Source organism: Bos indicus x Bos taurus, chromosome 22 (assembly GCF_003369695.1).
Source record: "Bos indicus x Bos taurus breed Angus x Brahman F1 hybrid chromosome 22, Bos_hybrid_MaternalHap_v2.0, whole genome shotgun sequence".
Taxonomy (NCBI): domain Eukaryota; kingdom Metazoa; phylum Chordata; class Mammalia; order Artiodactyla; family Bovidae; genus Bos; species Bos indicus x Bos taurus.
The window spans coordinates 19,400,602-19,425,829 of record NC_040097.1 but is presented as its reverse complement, the minus strand read 5'-3'; the positions used below and the strand labels follow the sequence as shown (position 1 = coordinate 19,425,829).

The 25,228-nt window shown below is 41.3% G+C and overlaps 1 protein-coding gene across 8 annotated transcripts in view; it reads left to right on the top strand.

The window, feature by feature from the left end:
- FHIT (fragile histidine triad) overlaps window positions 1-25,228 on the top strand; it is a 1,526,080-nt gene that overhangs the window by 1,261,020 nt on the left and 239,832 nt on the right. The gene's annotated exons all lie outside the window — the stretch shown is intronic.

Below are 25,228 nucleotides of genomic sequence, written 5' to 3'. Positions count from 1 at the left end.
CGAGGGTTATTGTGAGGGTTACCTGAGATGGTACATGAGAAAAACCATACAGAGCGTAGTGTCTGAGACACAGCTAATGCTCGCTAGGTATACTTAATAATACCGTATACTTGCCTGATGTTCTTAACTTGTAATTTCATGGCTGTCCTAAAACAGTGATGCTGAAAAACAGGCTGGCCAATTGACCATCCACTTATGAATATTCCAGTTACTTCATTCTTTCTCTCCTGCCACTGTGTCTCAATCAATTAATGAGTAGCATAACTAGAGGTATTAGAAATTTGGCCAAAAAGTGTCAATAAACTTTATTTTTATGGTTTCATTTGTGTGTGTATATGTAAGTCTTTTGTCCTGGAGCTACAGATAAATATTTATAAATATATTCACATCTGGCATGAGAAAGTGCTTTCAACTTGTTCACATATCATATTTCTATTTCTAATTGTTAGGTAACACAATGGCTCTGTCTCAGCTACTGTCATCAAAATGTAGAATTGAATCCAGTTTGTTTGTTCAACTTCAGCACAAAGAGAAGACCTGCCATCATATGTAATAATCTCTTTGAAGCTTGGAAACATAAATGTGTTTCTTCTTTGTAGGATCTTTTTGTTTGGCTATTGTTGTGGCTGATGGTGGATTCTTCGGTTCAGATTTCACTTCACTGCTGGTTTGGCAGGCTGGCTTTATTTTAAATAAGTTCTTCAGAGAACCTACTTTTTCTCTAGAAATAAATCAAAATGTTGGGAAAGGAATGTAAATTGTAGTTATCTTTGCAAGGAAAGCCCTCCAAGCAGCTTTCAAAGAAGCCTTGATAGATGAAAGAAATAGCAGGCTGGAGTCTGGGGGGTACTTGCCTAGTGGCAAAGCCATGCCCATTGGCAGATGTGTGATGTTGAGAGAAGCACTTCTGTTTTCTCTGGGCCTCAGTTGTACTCCCTACACAATGAGAGCTGAAACTGCATTTGAAATTCTCCACCTCTTCTGGTTCTTGGAACCCCTCTGCTAAGTTGATGAAAGCTATGCCCCAGCTCTACCAAAAACAAAAACAGAAGAGAATAGAAACCATATTTGCAGACAATTTCACCAGGTTCTCACTTGCCCCACCCCACCCCACTCAGAGATCCCCTGCTGGTGGACAGAGCCTTCATTGAGAGCTCCCTATAAATGGTACCTCTAAGCCATGTTTGGCTCCAAAATATTTCTCCCTGTGCTGGGAAAAGTCCCTTGCATACTTGTTCCCATGCTTAAATGGTTGATGTCTGTGGTCAGGATCTCTTTGTTGTATCTAAGTTTATCAACACAATGGTGGATTTGCTATTTCGCTTGGCATTTTGAAATGACTGGCCTTAGAATCTAAGCTGAAATTTGCTCTTCCTTGTCAGTATTAGTATAGGATCAGTCCAGAAATGAAGATATTTGGAAAGTGCCAAGGCATAGCTAGATTTATTTTAGGCAGATTTTAAGCATCAAGTTTGTTGGTTGATTGTCATATAAGGCTGTTTTGGGGAAGGGAAGATGTGCATGCTGCTGCTGCTGCTGCTGCTGCTGCTAAGTCGCTTCAGTCGTGTCTGACTCTGTGTGACCCCAGAGACAGCAGCCCACCAGGCTCCCCCGTCCCTGGGATTCTCCAGGCAAGAACACTGGAGTGGGTTGCCATTTCCTTCTCCAATGCATGAAAGCAAAAAGTGAAAGTGAAGTCGCTCAGTCATGTCTGACTCTTCGCTACCCCATGGACTGCAGCCTACCAGGCTCCTCCGTCCATGGGGTTTTCCAGGCAAGAGTACTGGAGTGGGTGCCATCGCCTTCTCCCTATGTGCATGAGGATATTGAACACTAGAATTTGAACCTCCCTTCCTGCTTTCCTAGTTCTCTTTCTTTATGAGCACCCCCATGGCGTAATACAGTGTTCGGGTTTGTCTGATTCTTAAGACAAAGTTCCTAAAAAAGCTTTCCAACTTTAATTTGTAGAGTACCTAATTCTTTGAGAGGTTTTTGTGTTTGGAAACTGGGCTAATTTGTCCAAGATGTTAAGAAAGATAGCTGCTGACTGTTCACATGATTTTGGAGGCTGGTTTTAGATTTGCCAAAGAGTCAGACACAATCTAGCAACAAAACAATGACGACAAATACCATATATTATTTGTTTTTTTAATACTTGGGGAGCGGAGAAGGCAATGGCAACCCACTCCACTACTCTTGCCTGAAACAGATAAGCCTGGTAGGCTGCAGTCCATGGGGTCCCTAAGGGTCGTATACGACTGAGCAACTTCACTTTCACTTTTCATTTTCATGCATTGGAGAAGGAAATGGCAACTCACTCCAGTGTTCTTGCCTGGAGAATCCCAGGGACAGGGGAGCCTGGTGGGCTGCCGTCTCTGGGGTCGCACAGAGTCGGACAGGACTTAAGTGACTTAGCAGCAGCAGCATACCTGGGGAGTCAAGACAGGGAAGTGAAAACTTGTTGATTTTATGAAAAGCATTTGCTCCACAAAATGGCATGCTGCCTCTGTTTGTGTGATTATGGAAAATTTTCTTTCTGCACACACAGCACAGAACACTTTTCGGGAATCATCTCTTTTTATTTTCATGGCAACCCTGTGGAGAAGATACAGTTAGTACTCCTGTTTTGCACATGAAAGAAAAACCAGAAACCTGAGACTCAGATGGATTAAGTAACTCATCCAAGTTCACTCAACTTATAAGTGATTTAGTTGTGCTTGAACCCAAGTCCATGTGAATACAGAGCTTACACTCTCACTAATATCCGTGCAGTCCTGGAACATTCTAATGCTGGAGAGCGAACTGAAGCTCTCAGTCTTTTTTGAGTGTAAAAGGGAATGGAGCCAGGGGATCAGAGTTGCAAGTCATGTAGCCTGGATTCCTAGCCCAACTGTGAGTCCCCACCTCACCATTTGGCCCTCTCCAGAGCATCCCCAGCTCCAAACCTGCTAAGATAGATGTACGTCATCGCTGGCCTTACCCGGCTCACATGTGCTCCAGGGACCAGTCCAGACTTCATTGCCCAAGTTCTTGGCTCCTTGTTTTTACCACCTTGTCCTGATTCCTGAAAAGCAGTAGCCACAGTGCATAGCAAATGGTAAGGACTCGTCATCATTTCAACAGACAATCATGTAGAGTCTCCTGTGTCCCAACCACTGGCTGATTTAAAAAAAAGCAAGGAGAAAACCTTCATGATACAGTTTACATCCCGTGGAGGGGTGGGGGCACACAAAAAAGATAAAATAGGTACAGTTGTTTGTGTCAGATGATGGTAAAGGTAGTGGAGAAAAATAAAGTCAGAACAGAGGTTACCGCATGCCAGAGAATTAGAATATCATGTGTAACTAGAATCCTTATTTATGAATAGTCGTGGTAGAGATGAGACCTGCTCTTGTCCTCATTCTCCCAACCACTGTAAGTTCAGTAGCTCCTAATATACACTTTTCTCTCTTCCCTGTACTCTGTTTTCACATACCCCTTCCACCTTTGTATATTAGACAACTTTGGAACATGACATTAGAATTCACCCACCCAAAGTCCATTTGGCTTCTAATGGGAGTTTTGAGATACAGCATTTACTGGGCTTGGCTGCTGTGCACAGTGCTGGCATTTATATGTATGTAAAGTCAGTCCTCTCTGCCTGCAAGCGTGGTTGCCTTTCACAAAACCATCCTTCACTGTGTTTGCTGATTGCATTAGTGTCACGTAATATGTGGCAGCATCAAGCCTAAGGAAATGCATGATAGATGAGCTAGGAAAGAGTCTGTCTGTTTCTCATACTGGGTAAAGATGTCTTATGTGCACTGGAGCGGCCAGGAGAACTGAAACTGTGTAAGTTAGATTGGGACTTGAACGCATGCGGCTGAGACTTGAACCTTGTCAAAACCCATGGTCTTCTGAGATCATGCACCTGATTTCAGGACTTAATGAAGCTCAGGTTCTTGACGTCTCATCACAGAAAGAATTCAGAGAGAGACAAAGTGATAGATAAGAAGTCAGTTTGTTTAGTTTGGGATCAACATGTACACACTGGTATATTCAAAATGGATAACCAACAAGGACTTACTATATAGCACAAGGGACTCTGCTCAATATTAGGTGGCAATCCCTATGGAAAGGGGGTTTGGGGGAGAATGGAAAGACATATGTATGGCTGAGTCCCTTCACTATTCACCTGAAACTATCAAAACATTGTTAAATAGCTGTACCCCAATACAAAATAAAAGTTTAAACTTTGGAAAAAAAATAGTGGTTTATTTAGAGAAACATCCCATCAGACAGAGTGTACAGATCATCTTAGAAGGTGAAAGTGCCCTTGAAATATGATGTGGTTAGTTTTTATGGGCTGGATAATTTCATATGCTAATAAGTGGGAGGATTATTAGATTATACTATTTTGGGGAAGGGGTGGAAATTTCCAGGAATTGGGCCCCTGCCCACTTGTTGGTCTTTGATGGTTGGCCTTGGAACTGTCATGGCACCTGTGGGTGTGTTACTTAGCTTGCTGATGTGTTACAGTGAGCGTGTGCTGACGCTCTAGGTTTACTGGAAGTCACTTGCCTTCAATCTTGCTGATGTGTTACAGTGAGCATGTGCTGAGGCTCAAGGTTTAGTGGAAGTCACTTGCCTTCAACCCTGGACTCATCTGGTTTCTAACCAGTTTATTTTGTGCCTTGGGCTATGTCATTCTTTCAAAGGTTGTGCCCTGCCCCCTTCCTCCTGTTTCAGAGCTCAGCCATCATGGCCTACACACCTGAAGTCTTTCTGTAGGTGTTTAACTGCAGAAGGGAAGCCTCTACCCACCACATGGAGGAGCAGGGTTTAAGAGGACAAGTTCACTGTTTTTCCTTTTGGAGAACTTCTAACACAAAAGAGTTTTTATACTTATTATGCAAATGGAGGTAAAACCATGCACAACTTTACTTTTTTGTTACTTGGGCAATTTGTAGAAAACCATCTATCATTTTGAGGTTGGGGTACAACTTGGCAAAACATTGGCAAAGGTAACATGCAGGGGTCATAACAGTTCACACCGGCCTGCCTTTATGGCCAGAATAGATTGCTGTGGCTGTAGCAATTATGAAGCAATCCATATCAGTTGTTGAGAAATGCCATTGTGGCCCAAGAGGACCATATTGTTCCTTTTATATGGCACTGACTAGATTTTTCCCCAAAAGATTTTATACAGGAAGCCTCCACAGTGCCCTGTGAGGTCCTGCTGCTGTCGTTCTACTTAATAGCAGTACTAGGAGAGACAGGAAACTTTTAGACATTATACTCATATTTTCATTAATGCAGGTAAGGTATGCAGCCTCCTATGTGCCAGAAAGTGGTGGGATAAGGAGAGAAATAAAACCTCCCTTTTGGCCCAAATAACTCCAGTTACCAGATATTAATTGAGCAAGTATTATACGTATAAGGCAGAACCCTCCTGATGAGATGTTGAATACAAGCTAACATGCTCCACACTCAGAAGGTCTGTAGTCTCATAGGATAGCTGGAAATTAATTTAAAAAATACAAAAACATAAAATTATGCATCTGATATGTGCTTTAAAGAAGGTATATTAGTGCTGGAAGATTTTAACCAAAGAGAAGTTGCCTAACTGGGAAGGCCATAAGAGATCTTGTTTGGAAATTGATGATTGAATTGAGATGTGAAAGACGGATAGGTGTTCACTAAGTTGAATCAGAGATGGGGGAAGTATTGGGTTGACCAAAAAGTTTGCTCAGATTTCCCCATAACATCTTACAGAAGGTGCAAAATAACTTTTCGGCCAACCCAGTAGATGAGATAGGGGAGCATGCACAGAGGCCCTGTGGCAAGGGGAAAGGGGTTGATACAGAGAGAGCAAAGGATTAGAGAAGGCCAAAGGTGTCAGATGAGACTGAAGATGAGCAGGGCCAACTGAGGTCTTCTGGGTTGCGCTCAGGATCTTCATCTTTATCTCACGGACGGTGGGAAACCGCTGAGGGGCCAGGGACAGAGGGAATAAGATTTGTTTCTCGATAAGGTCACTGTACTGTTTGAGTGGATACAGACTGGAGGATATGAGTGGAAAGGAGAGAGTTTAGAAAACAGCCAAGCGTTTAGACCAGATGAACTAAATGGGAGAAATGAAATAGAGTAAGGAAATGACATTAGTGATATATATGATTATATTTTATTACCGTTTAATGTGCCCTTCCTGCATGCTCGACCCTTTGCTATCTCATTTCATCTGCCCAGTGACCCTTGAAGTGGACATGATCTTGCCCTTATAATAGATGAGGGAACTGAACCTTAAGGAGTTGACTTTGCTTGCCCACAGTCATAGAACATATGAATGGGGAAATCTAGGAATGAAAAGCCCAGAGCCAACCAAAGACACTGGGCAGATTCCAAGATCCTTTTCTTAGAATTGGTTGATGCACATGTTATAGAAATAAACGTCAGGGCATTCTCTTTGTCTCTTGGCAAACTCTGTCTCAGCAGATTTCCTGTAAGTGAACCCACATAGAGGAGTGAACCTCCCCAGGTTCCTCAACTGATCATAGAAGGATGTTAGCCCCAGAGTTTGTAAACGCTTCCATTGTACTGAAATCTACTGAAAGCTACTTCCATAGCTTCCATTGTACTGAAATCACCCCTGGAGTCAGGACCCTTCAGACAGAGCTGTTCATGCCTTAAGTCTCCAAACACAAGATGATTCTGATTAGAAGGCCTTCCCAGCAAAGATACTGATAGTGGTGCCTCCTCCCAGGTGTGTTCACATTTTTAAGAAAAATATCCTTGCTTCTATCGAAGCACCTGCTATCCATAGATTACCTATTCGCTGTAATTCTTTTTTTAATCTTGTAAAGCTGACTGCTTTCAAATAGGCCTCAGATTGCATGACGGAAATTCATCTCCTTGAACTTTATTTAACAGGGCCACAGAATCATTACAGTGTTAAAGGGGGAAAAAATTCACTCTAATTCCCAGTTTCAGAATTGCTCAAGACTTCTGTTCTGGGCTGTGACCCCGTGAGTGTGGGCAGCCTAGGTGGCTGAGTTCTCACGTATCCTAAAGTCACATTCCAGCCTTTGACAGCTAATATAAAGGGAGAATCCCCACCCCCTCACTGCCCCACCGCCCCGCCTCGTCGTTCGGTTGGAAATCACTCATTCACCAGTGAACACTGGTTAAATATGGAAAATGTGGAAACAAACAAAAAAAGGCTAGAGTGGAGGTGGAGGTTTTTGTATCCCAAGCGGTAATCCACCCCAAGCTGTGTTAGTTTCAGATGAGACAGCTTGTATGAAAATTTAGGAGTCCCGGAGAACAACAATAACAAAAATTAACAAATGGCAGGATGAGTAGCAGAAGGGAAAATCAAGCATATGCTGCTCGTTTGAAATGTAGCTTCATGAAAAATCTTTCCCATTACACCCTAAAACAATCTGTCCTTGCCAGATAACGCATTGGACATGGAAAGCCTGTTCCCTCCACTTGCTTTCCTAGTTATAAGGCAGTCCTTTAAAAATAAGAGCTCAGCTGCTGGAGACAAAAAAAAAGTCAACTTGTCTTTGGAAGTAACATAAGGGGGGGGTGGTGGTAAGGGGAGCCAGTGCCTCTTCCCACCACTTAACCAGCGGTGGCAAGCGGCACTTGGCTGTTTGTGTTCAGTCAACACTAATCAATAAACATCTGTTGAAATGAGCATTGGTGCCTCTTTACGATTCATTATGCTTCATTAGGAATTGGTTTTGTCTTCAAGGGAAGGAAAAAAAAAATCTCATGTAATTAAAGAATAGTATTTTATGCTCACATATTTCCCCCCCTAAAGACCTAAATCCTTTTAAGGCCATTATTTACAGTACATTTATCTGTATTTAAATGTAGCTACTTTTCCTTGAAAAGACCATCTGTTCATAAGGACCATCCTTTTTCCGTCCTGCCAGAGGTACACGTGGCAAAGCAGTGGTGTTCGCTGAGGACTGTGGTTTAGATGAAAATGTATGAGGCGTGAATGAGAGGGAGAGCAGGGACCCGGCAAAGTGATGTCTGGCCCTGTCCTGGGTGCGGGGTGTAAAGGAAACGCAAAGTTTGCTGAACGGAGAGGAACATTTGAAATGACAATCTTTGGAAACGGCTTTACCAAAGGGAGGTATAATATCAGAAATTCTCAAGGCTGGTTGACTTCAGTGATCCTTTTGCTGGGTTTGTGATAGACAGTTTAAGTGTCCCCTGCAGTATCTGGCAGGCAGAGCACTTTGTTATTTTTCTTTTGAGAAAATATCTTGCGGTCAAGGGAGTATTAGCAAAAGCGATGCAGCTATAGTCACTGAAGTCACCTTAAAGGCACCATGAGTTTATCCCCGCTGAGGGCAGTGAGCTCGGGTGAGCTTAACAGAGTTGCATATACTGTACACGAACGTACAATTAAAACCCAAAATCACTGATGATGACCCCACATTATATAGAACACAGTTCCTGTTAGTTTAACATTTATTTAACCAGAGCTCTTGATGAACTAAAAAGCAGTCAAGAACTTTAGAAAGAGTAGAGCACAGCAGAAGTCAGGGTGAAATTCAAGGATTAGTGAAATATTAGCATTTACTTTTCCATTTAACTCATACTGGAGTTCCCAAATATAGAGTTTTGGAGGGCTCTTCCGTATGGGTAAAACCTTTCCTTGAAAAACACTCAAGGAATTTCACTTAAAGCCTGCTACCACATACAAGTGAAGGGAATGAAAGGGTTAGGTGCAATGTGATTAACTGTTTCTTTTATTGAATAATGGAATGAAAATTAGAACTAAAAAATAGCCAGACATTCCCAAGCAGCATCACACCTATGCATACAGCAGGTCATATCCCTGTGAATTTAGGTACAAAGGATTTCTTGTTCACAGAAGTGAAGGATAATTACATAATGCATCTGTGCAAAAAGTTAAATGTGCAAGCAATATGTGAGATAGGAATTTCTCCTCCCATCTAGCAGACCTGTTCTTTGTCTCCATATTTCCCAAAATGCGTTTGACAAAACACTTGTCTGTCAGGATGCTTAGCAAAATGAAAAGGTGATGAGACCCCCGTGAAGCATGTTTGGGCAATGTAGCACTCTTAGACATTCACAGGCTCTATTGGCATCTTAAAGGCGCTGAGAAATCTAGCAATAAATAAACAACTTTAGCTTTGTTAAATTCCAGCATCTCTCAAACTTGTTTGACAAGCAAGTCCTTCTGTTCACAGAGCGTGTTTTCGCATCATTCAGCACAAGTGTTTGTGGAAGCACACTTTGGCAAATGGTGACCTACGGTGATGTCTTCTAGGCTGTGTAGCTGATGTGTTTGATGGGGAATATTGGATTAAAAGTGCGGAGGTGCTGTTTCTGTGGTTCTCTAGGAGGACAGAGAACTCTGATAGGAAACTGCAGAGCTATGTAACTGGAGGCATTGTGAGGGTATTGCATCTTTGGAATCAGGAATAGCCTGATTCTTGGTGGAATAGCCTTCCTTATAAAAGATACCTTGATGATGCATCTCTGATTTTGTTTTCCTGTAGCCCATTTCCCTGAGTCTAAAATAGGTTGTAAATGCATCTGGGCTTCCTGAATTGCTTCAGGTTTCTCATAGGTTTCTGCCTTCTCTCTGGGTAGTTCTTCACTTTGTCAAAAACGCGTAGTTTACATTGTGAAATCAAATTGAAACAGTTTGATCTCACCACCTGCAGCTGAGAGTCCTGGACACCTGACCTTTGTAGGAAAGTACACAGTTGAGGTTAGCAGTGGGCACCTTGCCTTTCACAGCCTTCCATATATATTAAAAATGCCTCCTTAGAGAGGGGGTATTTTTCCTGATTTCAGTGTCTCTCCAAATTGATGAAGGACAAAAATTTCCCACCTACCCTTGATCCTTTAGAATAGCTGCTGCTGTTGTTCATTTGTAGGTCGTGTCCAACTCTGTGATCCCATGGACTCCAGTCCCCCTGGGCTTTTTGGCTTTCACTATCTCCCGGAGTTTCCTCAAATTCATGTTCATTGAATCCGTGATGCTATCTAACCATCTCATCCTCTGCCACCCCCTTCTCCTTTTGACTTCAGTCTTTCCCGGCAGCAGGGTCTTTTTGTTGCTTATGTTCTGCCCTGTTCGATTGAAGTGACATTCTTTGCAATGCTGTTGTGAGAGATGGGGTTATAGGTCTTAATTGTTTCTTTGTTTTTTACTCCATTTTCCTTTTTTTATTTTCCTAAGTATCTCATTTTTTCCATTCTATTTCTTCTGTTTTTCTTTTTTGCCCCTCCACCCCTTCCTTCTCCTTTTCTACTCTTTTTCTTATTTTTTTTTAGTCTTCTGTCCCCTGTCCTTCCCTAATAAAGAATCATGGTGGCTCTAAACACGTTCCATGATATTATGTCACACTCCTTAGATTTACCAAGTGTATCCAGCACATATAGAAACTGAGGTACATCTGGGAACCATGCTCATTCTTAGTGAACATCTTTGCCAAATTCTGCCAAAACTTTGAACATCTTTGCCAAAACACAATTTATAAGCACTGTGTTTTAGAATTTTACATAGCTTTTTTCAGGTTTTTAGGCTGTAGTTGGTTCTTTTAGGTCAAGGTCAATATGTGTGGGTTGCACAGGTTATGTCTTGCCTGACAGTTCCCGGACAAAGTGGAAGTGAGGATGCCGTGCAGTTGAGGCTTCCACTGTAAGCCCCAGACATGGGGGCCAAAAAAGGGCACTTTCCCCCTTCTCTGCCACCTTGGTACTAACCCAGTAGAAGGTTGAGTGCTACAGTCATCCACGTTTGGAGACCTCTACTTATGACACTGGTTCATCACAGGCTCCCAAAGCAGTTTAGCAATTTTATCTGCCAGTTCTAGGGTTTTCCTTTCTTGGACACATTTGCACATGATGACATTTTCTCAGAAACCTCACATCAGTTCAGCAGTTTCATCTACACATTCTTTCCATTCATCCAGTCTAGAAAGGCCTTTAAACATGACATGTTCCCTCGTGGTCTCCTTTCCCAGTCTGGCCATTGGTTCTCTGGGTGACCAGTTTGATTTGCCTTTTCTAGCTTGATAATTCTTTTTGGCAGAGCAGAAAGCAGGAAATTAGAAGCTGATTCAACTTCTTTTCTGATGATCTAGTTGTATTTGTAGATCAAAGGATATTTAATATTTATAGTTTTGAATATCGACTTTAATATAAAGTTAGTTATAATCCTGGATATTGTATTGTGTGTGCTAGAAATTAGATGTACTTAATATTCTTTAAAAAGTTTCTTTAAGAATCACTTAGAGGTATGAATTTGTCTAATAAACTTAAACCCCACTGTTACGTTTGACTTGGAAGGTCTACCCCTCTCTTGTTGAGGATGGAAGAAAGTTGATCACTGATCAGTGTGTTAATGTAAACTCTAAGAGTTTACATTATGCTATGCTACCAAGAAGTTTTATTCTCTAGCTCAAAGAGAACACAATTCTGCAAGAGACAAAATAAATAGTAAATACTGTTATCTCTCAAATAATATTCTCTTACAGTAAAGGTATAAAGCAAGCAGGGAGATATTTCTGTAGCTCTGTGATATTTAGTATACCATTATATATATTCTCACATATATGCATGCGTATGTCTCAGATACATCTCCTTAATGGAGTCTGTATTTTCTATGAGCACAGATACCTGCATCCATGCGTTGTATTTCATGGTGTGTTCTGCTGGACAAGTTAAAGCCTTACAAATTTAGGACATAATGTTTAATGAAAATGTACGCTATCAATTTCTGTCATGATGTAAGCGTTGTTTTGCTAACTCTGTGATCTACTTGCCTTAAAACCTTCCTATAATTAGATATTTCCCAGGATATGAGATTAATAGAGCAGTGTCACACAAACCATCTTCCCTGCCCCAACCGCGAGAACATCCTTTTCCCCCGAATAAGACTATTTGCTCTGATAGATTTTATCCTGATGGTAATTTGATTTATGGGACTGATGTTGAATTTCTTCCTTTCAAATTTATGGTCTGGTAGATTTCATGCTGAGTTCAAGATGCTGAGCCTAATGATATTCACATTGGTGGCATTATATTGATTTGTTTTGGTATGATATATAGGGCTTTTAAAAATAATAACACTGAATAATTATACATATACAATACACTTTTTTATGCTTATGCACACTGAAATTAAGATTTATGCTCAATATCATGTGATTCATTTTATAAGTGTCTAAATCCAGAACTCTGAATTGATGACATTTTTAATTGGGAATAGGTAGTGATGTGTGTCTTCTCTTGTTACTTCCTAAAGGTTCAGTATTTGAGTGCTGCTGTTATTTGTTATAATTTATTTTGTGGGCTTTGTGGGGCATTTTATAATTAACACATATGCATGCAAGAGACTTCTGTTCTAGTTAACCAAACCCTAAAGAAAAATGAGATAACTAGCTTTGATATGTGAAGTATAGGATTTCTCAGGTGGGCACTAATAGTAAAGAACTCCCTGCCAGTGTAGAAAACATAAGAGACACGGGTTTGATACCTGGGTTGGGAAGATCCCCTGGAGAGGGCATGGCAACCCACCCACTCCAGTGTTCTTTTGTGTGTATATATATATATATATATATATATTTTTTAATTTATATTTATCACTCAAGTATTCTTGCCTGAAAATCCCATGGATAGAGGAGCCTGGTGGGCTGCAGTCCATAGGGAAGCAGAATCGGGCACGACTAAAGCAACTTAGCGCGCACACACACACACACACACACACGTGAAGTATAAACCCTTATAGTTTTATGTTACACTCTGAAAATGAATTAAATGCCCATCACATGGGATAATGGACGTGAACATACTTTTGTATACTACATGTCAATTGATAAAGTAGTGGCTTAAAGATGATAAACATTTGTCCACACAGCCCATTGTTTGTGGAGAATAGAAGAACATGTGAGCATGAATAGCATGTTATATCTGAAATATACTAAAATCTCAAGCTAATTTCGAATATTCTAGTTTCATACCTCTGTGAAAAGGAATTTTCCTGGGTCTAAAATCGATTTTAGTATACAGTATTTGAGCTTTTACCATGAATAATATATAGTCTATTAGTAAAGACCTTGACCAAAAAATCACTCATTAAATTAAAAAAAAAAGCCAAAACACAAATTATTATGGGTCAGTTTACTTATGGATTTACTTATTTACTTATGGATTACTTATGATTTATTAAAAAAAATCGTACAGATACTTGGCGTTAAATGAATTGAAAACTTTAGTTGGTTGACCAGATTTATTCCTTTTTCAACCAGCTGTGCTGTTGTATGAAAACAGCTTTGCTGAGGTCTTTGCCAACAGACAGCAAACTATTATGATGAAAAATGTGACTTTTTAGTGTCATGCATCTGTTAACCAATTCACATCCAACATTCTAAACTGTTCTCTTCATTTCCTTGCCTATATTCCCATGAAAACTTCATTTATTTATTCACAAGTTATTTTAAGATAAGCCATTTCCCCCAGTTTGTAGTGCAGCTTAATGGAAAGAGACATCATCATGGAGTCTGACAGATCTGTCCTTGAAATAATAATACTCCTTCATGAATAATCTCTGGAAAATCTATTTTTCAAAAACTCAACTTTTTAGGAATAAATAACTTTGTAAAACTGCCGGCAATGCAGGAGACCTGGGTTTGATCACTGGGTTGGGAAGATCCCCTGGAGGAGGGCGTGACAGCTCAGTTCAGTTCAGTCTCCCAGTTGTGTCCAACTCTTTGTGACCCCATGGACTGCAGCACGCCAGGCCTCCCTGTCCATCACCAACTCCCAGAATTTACCCAAACTCATGTCCATTGAGTTGGTGATGCCATCCAATGGTCTCATCCTCTGTCATCCCCTTCTCCTTTCACATTCAATCTTTCCCATCATCAGGGTCTTTTCAAATGAGTCAGCTCTTCGCATCAGGTGGCCAAAGTATTGGAGTTTCAGCTTCAACATCGTGACACCCAGTCCAATATCCTTGCCTGGGGAATCCCCATGGATAGAGGAGCCTGGCAGGCTACAGTCCATGGAGTTGCAGAGTCCGACACAACTGAGTGACTACGCACAGCACAACCCACACAGCTCAGCACAAGAGTGTAAAGAAGAAAGTTCCTAACATGGTGCATGTGTGCACGCTCAGGAGTTTCACTCGTGTCCGACTCTTTGTGATGCTATGGTCAGTAGCCCATCAGGCTCCTCTGTCCATTGAATTCTCCAAGCAAGAATACTGGAGTGGGTTGCCATGCCCTCCTCAGGGGATCTTCCTGACCCAGTGGTCCAACTCGGTCTCTTATCTCTCCTGCTTTGACAGGAGAGTTCTTCACCACCAGCGCCACCATAAATAAGGTTGTAAAATAGAAACTACTTGGGTATGATAGATGCTCAGTGAAACCTGATAGCTACTCAGTGAAGGTTCGTTCTAATTCTACTAGTATTTAACTCATAGAATATAGATTTGGACTTTGGATGACTGAGCATGAACTTTAGTTTTTTGATGCAAACACCAGTAACACTAGCAATATTTATATGCTTTTTCTATTGTGTACCTGGGTTGTTAGAAATAAAATATTGGCAGTCCTGAGTTCTGTGCATAATGCAAAATGCATACTTAATGTATATTAGAAAAATGTATGCATCAAGCTATTCTTTTGTTATTTTCTATATGTGATTCTCATCCCCCCATGAGATGTTGGTGCTTTTGACCTAGCAAACACACATGTGAATAATTGCTTGAAGTTGGATTTTAATATTTAACTAATAATTTAAAGGAAAATAAAATTGTACTGAGAAAATAGTCACCATTTTCTATCAGTTTGCTTGCAAGGTTAGAAAAGACATTCACGTTTAAATATCTCTTTAATGATGGAAATGAAGAGAGCTCTATAACCTTGTAGTCAATAAGCCTGGGGATTAAACTCTGTAATTTAGGAGCTCATTAGCCATCCTTTCACTTAGGACAATAATAATTTAATACCTTAACACCCCCTCACTCCAATGACATGCGGATCATATTTCCTTTCCGGAGCCTTCTCCTTTCCAGAACTGTTGATTGACACTTGCAATTAGCTGAAATACAGTAAGGTAATCCTATGGAGTATTGGCTTACTGTAAATAGATTATGCTTTCTTTTATTTTGACTAAACTTTGGACAAAGTAGGTCTTAAGAAAAGCAAGCGAGAGAGAATGCGCAACACCAAGTATTTTCTAAAAACCCCATCTCTAGTTGGTGGAGTTTTTGTTCAAAAACAGAAGGCTGACTCTGTTCACTATTTTCATAGTTTTTGGAAACAGTTTGCCATATTAGTTCTGTTTTAAGATGAAAATACTCATCATAGAGTTCCTTTTGTTTGGGATGTGATCAGGGCTGCTGAATTAAATATTCTGGTTCAAAAAGTGTTAATGGAACATCTCTTATTAGTTTTATTAACAAATTATTTTGTGGTATTTTTCTGCTGTGTATTGAGAACAATCGCTCAACTGGTAGCATTATTTCAGTTGCTGTGTCCCAGACACTGCTAGGCCTGGGAAATTAAAAAAAAAAAAAAGAAACCACGTCCTGTCTCTCAGAAAACTCATAGCCTAGCTTCAGAAAAATGAAAAAGTGAGCTTTAAGATATTGTGAAAGGCATAATAGAGGGCTATGAGAACAATGAAATTGAGTGATTTTATTCTTGAGGTACCAGGTGTTGATTAAATGTGAGTGCTTAGTATCTAGTAATTAACTGATTAAACTCATTACTTGGTACAGGTATCATGTTTACATGTTTCTAGGATTTTTTTTCCCTCTCCTCTGGGGACTGCTTTATCTTTTCATTTCCATTTCTCTAACTATCAGTTTGAGCTATAAATCAATCAAGCAGTAAGCTCGAAGATGAGGAAAATGGCTGTAATAGTTAGTATGTCCTAACATCTCTGAATTTTCTTTGAAATTTTCTCTGAATTAGTCATGGTGAATTTAATGCACCCAAAAACCAAACATTGAGGAATCACTTAGGCATCAAATTCTGGATCCAGTCCCCCATCTCCACCACTTTCAAACATTTTGGTGTTCATGATAGGAAGGCATCAAAGATCATCTCAAAGACAATTTCTTTGAATGCACTATTAGTGAGGGAATTTAATCTGTTGCTTGCTGTGTTAGCTGTTGGGGTAATCTGACTCTTAGCATCTCATCTGGATATACTGATGGCTAGTGATTGATCCTTTCTCTCTCTTCTCATTTCTCAAAAGCTGCAGTAGCTATGTGGATCCATAGTATAAAAGGAATGTGCAAAAAAACTATAAAACTCAAAATCAGTGGGAAAAGTAAATGACAATTGAAAGGTCCGTTAATGTGGAAGTGAAAGAGAGATGCAAGTACTCATAACAAAAGGAAAAGTAATTACAAGAATACAGTTAATTGGAAAGTGCATTTTACCCAGGTTTCCATAAACATTGTTCTCCACAGTAACCTTCTCTATTCCCAGAGGCCTCAACAACCATCTGTCTCTGTATATAGTGAACTCTCAAGTTAATATGACCATCCCAGACTTCTTTGCTCCCTCCTGACCTCTGTCACCTAACAGCCTATTAACCCTCTCTACTAGGGACCCTAAAACGTACCTCCAAGTCAGTGGGACTGCCTTCTGGAGTTTCTTACCAGTGAATGCTACAACCTAAGTATCAAGTAGAAATCTAGGGATGACCATTGATTCCTCCTGTTTTCTCATCTTCCCCAAACCAATTGATCAAAAGATTCTTTAGATTTTACCTCATCATGTTTCTTAAAACTGTCCATTTCTGCTCATTACCACTGCCACCACTTAGTCAAAGCTGCCAGCTTCTCTTATCTGAACCACTGGGTGGCCTATTCATTGATCATTGGAATATGGTCCCTGCCATGCTTCTATATTACTTATGCCCCCTGAGATGTGACTGCATATGAAAATGTACCATTGCCAACTTCTTTCTCCCTCCCTCTCGATCTCTCATGCTCTAATCTTCCCATTGTTTCCCACTGCAACCCACACGCCTTAACTTCATCTGACTCGCACTTACTTCAACAGACTTTTCTCTTATCACACTTCCCCACTCATCACTGTTCCCCTCACTGACTTGTTCCAGCCACACAGTTCATCGGCTCCTTGAACACTGCATGGCACTTCCGCCCCTAGGCCTTTGCATATGCTGTTTTCCCCTCTGCAGTGCTCTACTTTTATTCTGTCACCTTTCTTCCATCTAATTAATGCTGACTCACCCTTTACTTCTCATCTTAGGCCTCATTTCTTCAGGCCTGACTCCCAGCCTAAGTCTACCTTCTTAGTCATAGGCTCTCACTGAACTGTATTCCTTTCCCTAAAGAAAGAAGTTAATTTGTGATTATACATTCACACCATCAATGAATGTCTGCTCTTTCATTAGACTGGGACTCTGTGAGGTCAAGGGTCTTGTCTGTTTTACTCACCACTGTGTCTCAGGGCCAAGTACATGAATAGGTGCATGTGAATATCTCTTGAAGCAATAATGAATGGAGAGATGGATGGATGGATGGATGGTTGAATGAATGAATGGATAAATAACTCAGATTACTTCCTGTGAGATTTTTCACCTCTCTAAGTGCCTTGCCACATATTTTATGCATTGAGATGAGAAATGGTATCCCAAATATTTAGGAATATGGGTTCCAAGTCAGAACACTTCATTAGAATCTTTTACTTGTATGTTACTTACACTGTCTCCCTAGACCTCATTTTTTCTGTAAGATAAAGGCAGTACTGTCTTATAGGTTCAGTGGTTGAGGGATTAAATGAAATAGTCTGTGCTTAGTTCTTGGCATACTGATTATTTATAGTGAAGTCATTAAATAGTATCTATGACAATGATAAGACAGTGTATTAAAAAGCAGAGACCTCACTTTGCCAACAAAGATCTGGATAATCAAAGCTATGATTTTTCCAGTAGTCATGTAAAGATGTGAAAGTTGGACCATAAAGAAGGCTGAGCACTAAAGAATTGATGCTTTAGACTTATGCTGATGAAGAAGACTCTTGAGAGAAAGGAGATCGAGCCAGTCAATCCTAAAGGAAATCAACCCTGAATATTCATCAGAAGGACTGTTGGTAAAGCTGAAGCTTCAGTACTTTGGACCCCCTGATGAGAAGAACCAACTCATTAGAAAAGACCCTCATGCTGAGAAAGATTGAGGGCAGGAGGACAAGGGTGCGACAGAGGATGAGATGGTTAAATAGCATTACCAATTCAGTGGACATGAATTTGAACGAACTCTGGAAGATAGTGGAGGACAGAGGAGCCTGGTGTGCTACTGTCCATGGAACCACAAAGAGTAAGAAACAACTTAATGACTGAACAACAGCAGTGATAACGATTGAGAGGCATCAGAGAAGTGGGGGAGGAATTCCGTAGCTTTGGTGGTGGTGATGTTCTCTATCAGCTCTCCATCCACAGAGCAGAGCATGGACCCATCCTCACTGAATGCATTATTGTAACTACACGTGACTGTAACTACATGTACTGTATTCTTGGTGCTTCATCTGCCTGCCTCCTGCCACAGGAGAGGACCCTGGAGGTCATTCACAAATCTGAGTCTCCAGCAGTTACCTCACTTTGTCTAAGATAGGTTAGTCTGATTATTTAAATGATAGTCAACACACTGGTACTGATCTTCAGTGCATATACCAAAGCCACACATGATTAGAATGACATCAGATGGAAGGTAGAGGTTGCTATTTTGAGTCCTGAGGTTGAAGACTGAGCCAGACTTGACTTTACACTGGAGGAGCAAGTTGGGATTCTCAGGAGATTCTGACTTGTTCTTCTCAACTGTACGAGCAAGAGTAAGGAAAGAGCAGAAAAGAGGAGAGGGTCATAGAAAGTTAACACTGGAAAGGACTTAGAGACGTTTGATTCAGGAGAGCAAATATAAACCAGGCGCCTGCTCCTCTCCATTTGACACCTGTGGTAGATATCCTCATTCCTCACAGCTGACTTTTCCTCTCAAGTTTGGACTTCTTGATATAACCCTCTAGGTAGCACCAGTTCATGCTACGTGGTTGACACTTGGCTTCCAAACCTCTCTGCTACTCCTGATCTTGTTTATCTCTCTTTATTTATATATGAGATACATAGTTATATTAGTTCACTTTATTTTTTCTTCTTCAGTAGAAAATCAGTCTGTAAGAGGAGAGCTTTCTTCATAAGAGAAATCACCCACCTTTCCCCCACAGCCTAAACTATGTCCGTCAGTTCTCACTGTGGAGGGATCACCTTGGTGATTCTTTACAGTTCTTTGAAAGGGATCATGTGTTTTATTTGTAAGATCTAGTTAAAGAATCGGTGTATGTGCTGTTTCTTACTGTGAGCCAGTACCTTGCTGTATTAGACACGTATGGAGCTCTGGTGCAAGGGACTACCATACAAGAGATGGTCTTTGGTCAAAAACTGTGCCAAGTCTTACAATTTTGTTATGATTTTTAAATACTTCTTTTTAGTATTTCCTTGTAATAAATACATGTCTCAGATATAGAAGGGCTTTATTTTGAAGGTAGTTTGGTAAATGTAGGTCATATAGCTACCTATGCTGTCTGTCTTGAGAACTTATGATGGCATATAATGTAGTTAGAGTCAATGGGAAAATTATATACACGCATACAAAGAAAGGCAATGCCAAAGAATGCTCAAACTACTGCACAATTGCACCCATCTCACACGCTAGTAAAGTAATGCTCAAAATTCTTCAAGCCAGGCTTCAGCAATACATGAACCGTGAACTTCCTGATGTTCAAGCTGGTTTTAGAAAAGGCAGAGGAACCAGAGATCAAATTGCCAACATCCACTGGATCATTGAAAAAGCAATGCTTTACTGACTATGCCAAAACCTTTGACTGTGTGGATCACAATAAACTGTGGAAAATTCTGAAAGAGATGGGAATACCAGACCACCTGATCTGCCTCTTGAGAAATTTGTATGCAGGTCAGGAGGCAACAGTTAGAACTGGACATGGAACAACAGACTGGTTCCAAATAGGAAAAGGAGTATGTCAAGGCTGTATATTGTCACCCAGCTTATTTAACTTATATGCAGAGTACATCATGAGAAATGCTGGGCTGGAAGAAGTACAAGCTGGAATCAAGATTGCCGGGAGAAATATCAATAACCTCAGATATGCAGATGACACCACCCTTATGGCAGAAAGTGAAGAGGAACTAAAAAGTCTCTTGATGAAAGTGAAAAAGGAGAGCAAAAAAAAGTTGGCTTAAAACTCAACATCTAGAAAATGAAGATCATGGCATCCGGTCCCATCACTTTATGGCAAATAGATGGGGGAACAATGGAAACAGTGAGAGACTTTATTTTTTTGGCTCCAGAATCACTGCAGATTGTGACTACAGCCATGAAATTAAAAGACATTTGCTCCTTAAAAGAAAAGTTATGCCCAACCTAGACAGCATATTAAAAGGCAGAGATGTTACTTTGCTGATAAAGTTCTGTCTAGTCCAAGTTATGGTTTTTCCAGTATTCATGTATGGATGTGAGAGTTGGACTATCAAGAAAGACGAGCACCAAAAAATTGATGCTTTTGAACTGTGGTGTTGGAGAAGACTCTTGAGAGTCCCTTGGACTGCAAGGAGATCCAACCAGTCCATCCTAAAGGAAATCAGTCCTGAACATTCATTGGAAGGATTGATGCTGAAGCTGAAACTCAAGTAATTTGGCCACCTGATATGAAGAACTGACTCACGTGAGAAGACCCTGATGCTGGGAAACATTGAAGGCAGGAGGAAAAGGGGATTACAGAGGATGAGATAGTTGGATGGCATCACTGATTCAATGGACCTGAGTTTGAGTAAGCTCTGGGAGTTGGTGATGGACAGGGAAGCCTAGCATGCTGCACTCCATGGGGTCTCAAAGAGTTGGACGTGACTGAGTGACTGAACTGAACCTGCATTTAATTTTAGTTTAACTTAAATCTCATTAACATGATATAGGAAACTTCCAAAAGGAAGTTGTGAAACATCTCCACTTCAATGCCATGCTGGCCTTGAGCTCACATTCAACGTGAACATGTTCACCATAAATGCATTTAGTGTAAGTTTCATTGTACATACCTGGAATATTCCAAATCCTCTCCTTTCTAGGTATTTACACAGGCTGTTCCTATACCTGGCATGTCCTTTACTCCTGTCTCCCTTTATCTCAGATCACACCATCTTTCAGAATAAGAGAGTCCCCTCATGCCCTTTAACACTTATCACAGTTGTCCTTAGAGGACGCATGAGTGTGTGAGTGTGCATGTGTGTGTGTCCCTAGATAGTTTGATGCCAGAGGCAAAGGACCATGATTTCTCCTTGTCAGTTCAATCAGTTCAGTCACTCAGTTGTGTCTGACTCTTTGCCACCCCATGGACTATAGCATGCCAGGCTTCCCTGTCTGCCATGAACTCCTGAAGCTTGCTCAAACTCATGTCATTGAATCAGTGATGCCATCCAACCATCGTATCCTCTCGTCCCCTTCTCTGCCTGCCTTCAATGTTTCCTGGCATCAGGGTCTTTTCAAATGAGTCAGTTCTTCACATCAGGTGGCCAAAGTATTGGAGTTTCAGCTTCAACATCAGTCCTTTCAGTGAATATTCAGGACTGATTTCCTTTAGGATGGATGGGCTGGTTGGATCTCCTTGAAGTCCAAGGGACTCTCAAGAGTCTTCTCCAACACCACAGTTCAAAAGCATCAATTCTTCAGCGCTCAGCTTTCTTTATGGTCTGACTCTCACATCCATACATGACTACTGGAAAAACCATAGCTTTGACTAGACGGACCTTTGTTGGCAAGGTCTCTGCTTTTTAATATGCTATCTAGGTTGGTTATAGCTTTTCTTCCAAAGAGCAAGCATCTTTTAACTTCATGGCCACAGTCACCATCTGCAGTGATTTTTGAGCCCCCCAAAATAAAAACTGTCACTGTTTCCATTGTTTCCCCATCTATTTGCCATGAAGTGATGGAACTGGATGCCATCATCTTAGTTTTTTGAATGCTGAGTTTTAAGTCAGCTTTTTTTCATTCTCCTCTTTCACTTTCATCGACAGGCTCTTTAGTTCCTCTTCACTTTCTGCCATAAGGGTGGTATCATCTGCATATCTGAGGTTATTGATATTTCTCCTGGCAATCTTGATTCCAGCTTGTGCTTCATTCAACCGGTCATTTCACATGATGTACTCTGCATATAAGTTAAATAAGCAGGGTGACAGTATACTGCCTTGACATAGTCCTTTCCCAAGTTGGAACCAGTCTGTTGTTCCATGTCCAGTTCTAACTGTTGTTTTCTGACCTTCATACAGGTTTCTCAAGAGGCAGGTCAGGTGCTCTGGCATTGCCATCTCTTTCAGAATTTTCCACTGTTTGTTGTGATCCACACAGTCAAAGGCTTTAGCATAGTAAAGCAGAAGGAGATGTTTTTCTGGAATTCTCTTGCTTTTTCTATGATCTAATTGATGTTGACAATTTGATTTCTAGTTCCTCTGCCTTTTCTGAATCCAGCTTGAGCATCTGGAAGTTCTCGATTCACGTACTGTTGAAGCCTCCTTCAACAGTACATACTCCTTCCTTGTACATCTACAATAAGCCAAAGCACAATGCTTTTCTCAAATGATCTTTGTTGAATTGGATCATTTGTAAATTATGAAAGCCCTAAGTCTGCGTTCTGAAAGCCCTAGGTCTTTCAGAGGATTCATTCAGGTGAGCTGAAGGAATTAGAATGAATGTGAGCTATATTTTAACAAGGAAGCACAAACACACATTTGGAAAAGCAAAACGCAGCAACAGCAACAACTAAATCCTCTAAAAAACGTTAGGTTCCCTCCCTGGATTACTGAGACTATCGCCAATTGTTGGAGTACCCACGAAGGCTGATGATTTGCTTCTAGCATTTGGTTTCCTCCTTATTTCTCTCTTCTCCATTCTTCACTTAACTGCTGTTCTCTTGCTCAGGCCATTTCCTAAGTTGAGCATTAAGACCAGAATACAGCCCCCTCACAGAGACTTGCCCCTTGGGCACAAAGAGGGTAAAAGGACAGACAACACTTCTGCAGCTTGGCCGTAAAAGCTGAAGCAGAACACTCGTTTCACACACTCACTGGGCTCTTCCTACAGGTGCTGGGGTCTCTCACCATGAAGGTGCCTCAGCAAATGGGCAAACACTCAGAGACCAGCATGCCACTGGTTGGCACATGAGCTTGACTCAGGAGCTCTCTGTGTTCTCTGATGCACAGAACAACAAAGGAATTGCAGAGGCTACAGAGGTTCCAGTGGTGGTTTGGGGACTCATTTGGTCTCTGTCTGCAGGGTGTTGAGGGAAGGCTGAGCATGGCTCTGGCCCCACCATCCTCACATGAGTTACCTGCTGCAGTTCACACCCTTCCCTTTTATACGTGAAGATTCCTTCAGTATGAGTTTCTGGGGAAAAGAAGGGAAGTGTACCTTGCTAAAAAAATATATTTGCTAAGCCAGAGTGTGTCATCCATGTGGTGATGCAGAATATGGGGCTGGCCCACCTGATGGGGACAGGTTGCAGAGGGCCTGGTGAGTCATGCTAAAGAATTCGACCTGACCCTGCAGCCTGGGGAGCCCTTGAGGCTGTGAGGATAGAACAGGACTGATTGTGGCTCAGAATTGTGTGCTGTTAACATTTGTGAAATCAGTCAACTCAAAGTGCTGGGCAGGCACCTTCATCCTGAGAAATGTATGCACAGGGAGAAATTCACACAGAGAAAGAGACGCATGCACAAACACAGAGAGATGCAGATAAAGACACACAGGTGTGCACACATAGAGACAGACACGTGACAGACGTCAGGACGGGAGCCCTGAAGGACAGATGGAGAAGGACAAGGGGAAACAGAGACACACACTTGAAAAACAGAAATGGCGACGAAGAGCCAGATGCAGTGATGATGAACAGAGGCAAACAACAGGGAGAAAGGAAGTGAACCTCTGATGTCAGTCACGGAACACATGCTTCAAGGTGGCCACCGTCGCCCTCACTGGCTGCGGTCCTGTCCCACACACCTCACATGTGAGCATCTTGCTGTGGGCATGTGATCCTGGTGGTTAAGGGTGTTTTCTTGGCTTCCTCTTGCCCCCTCAACCCAAACCAGGACTCTAACTGGTGCTCAATTATAGAAGCAGTGTTTGGTTCCAATGAGAGAAAAATGGGAATTTTCAGACTTGTTGAGGTGAAATCCATTCATGGAATGCACATTGATTTAAGGGATCTTTGGGCTTCCCTGGTAGCTCAGTTGGTAAAGAATCTGCCTGCAGTGCAGTGCAGGGACCCAGGTTCAATTCTTGGGTTGGGAATATCCCCTGGAGAAGGAAAGGGCAAACCACTCCAGTATCCTTGCCTGCAAAATCCCATGGACAGAGGAACCTGGTGGGCTGCAGTCCATGGCATCACAAGGAGTCGGGCATGACTGAGTGACTAACACTTTCAGTTTCACACTTAAGGGATCTTTTCAGGGCAGCCTAACCATCCACACTTTTCATTTTGCTACCACTTTCAGAACCTCATCTTATACAAGTGAAGAGCAGCTTGAAATGATCACACATATTGGTGAGCATGACTGTGGTCTCTATGGGGTGAAACGAGAAACAGGACAGTCAAAAGGCCATGCCTCTATCTGGTCAGGAAAATCAGCACCTGGAGATGGCCTGTCACACTGGATGTGGCTGAAGGAATGGTCATGAGAAGGAAGATACTCCACGGAGCCTAGTATTTTAGCTGACTGGCTGGGGGACAGCGGGGATTGATCAGTGTGACCCAAGCGTCTCTAACCTGGTGTGTCTGGAACACTGGCTTTGGTGATGAAATGACAACCTAAGTGTTACGCCTGGTGAACTTAATGTGCAGTCTAGCTGTTCTTATAGAGATACTCAGCAGGTTGTTTCAGAAAGGGCCGTTAAGGAGTTTTCAACTGGGGAGGTAGAGCAGTTTGGATGATGAGAAAAAACCAAAGTGTGTCCATAGGTGTTTCCCATGTCTTTTATTTACTTTTTATTGTTATGCTTCTCATGCAATTTACTCGAGGCATTTTTATTAATGCATTTTCTGTGCTTCAGTGCCCTCATCTCAGAAATAAGATAGTAAAGACTTTAGTACCTATTTTGTAGGGGTGTTATAGAAATTGAGTCAGAGCAAAACCCGAGTCCAAGTAAGTGCTC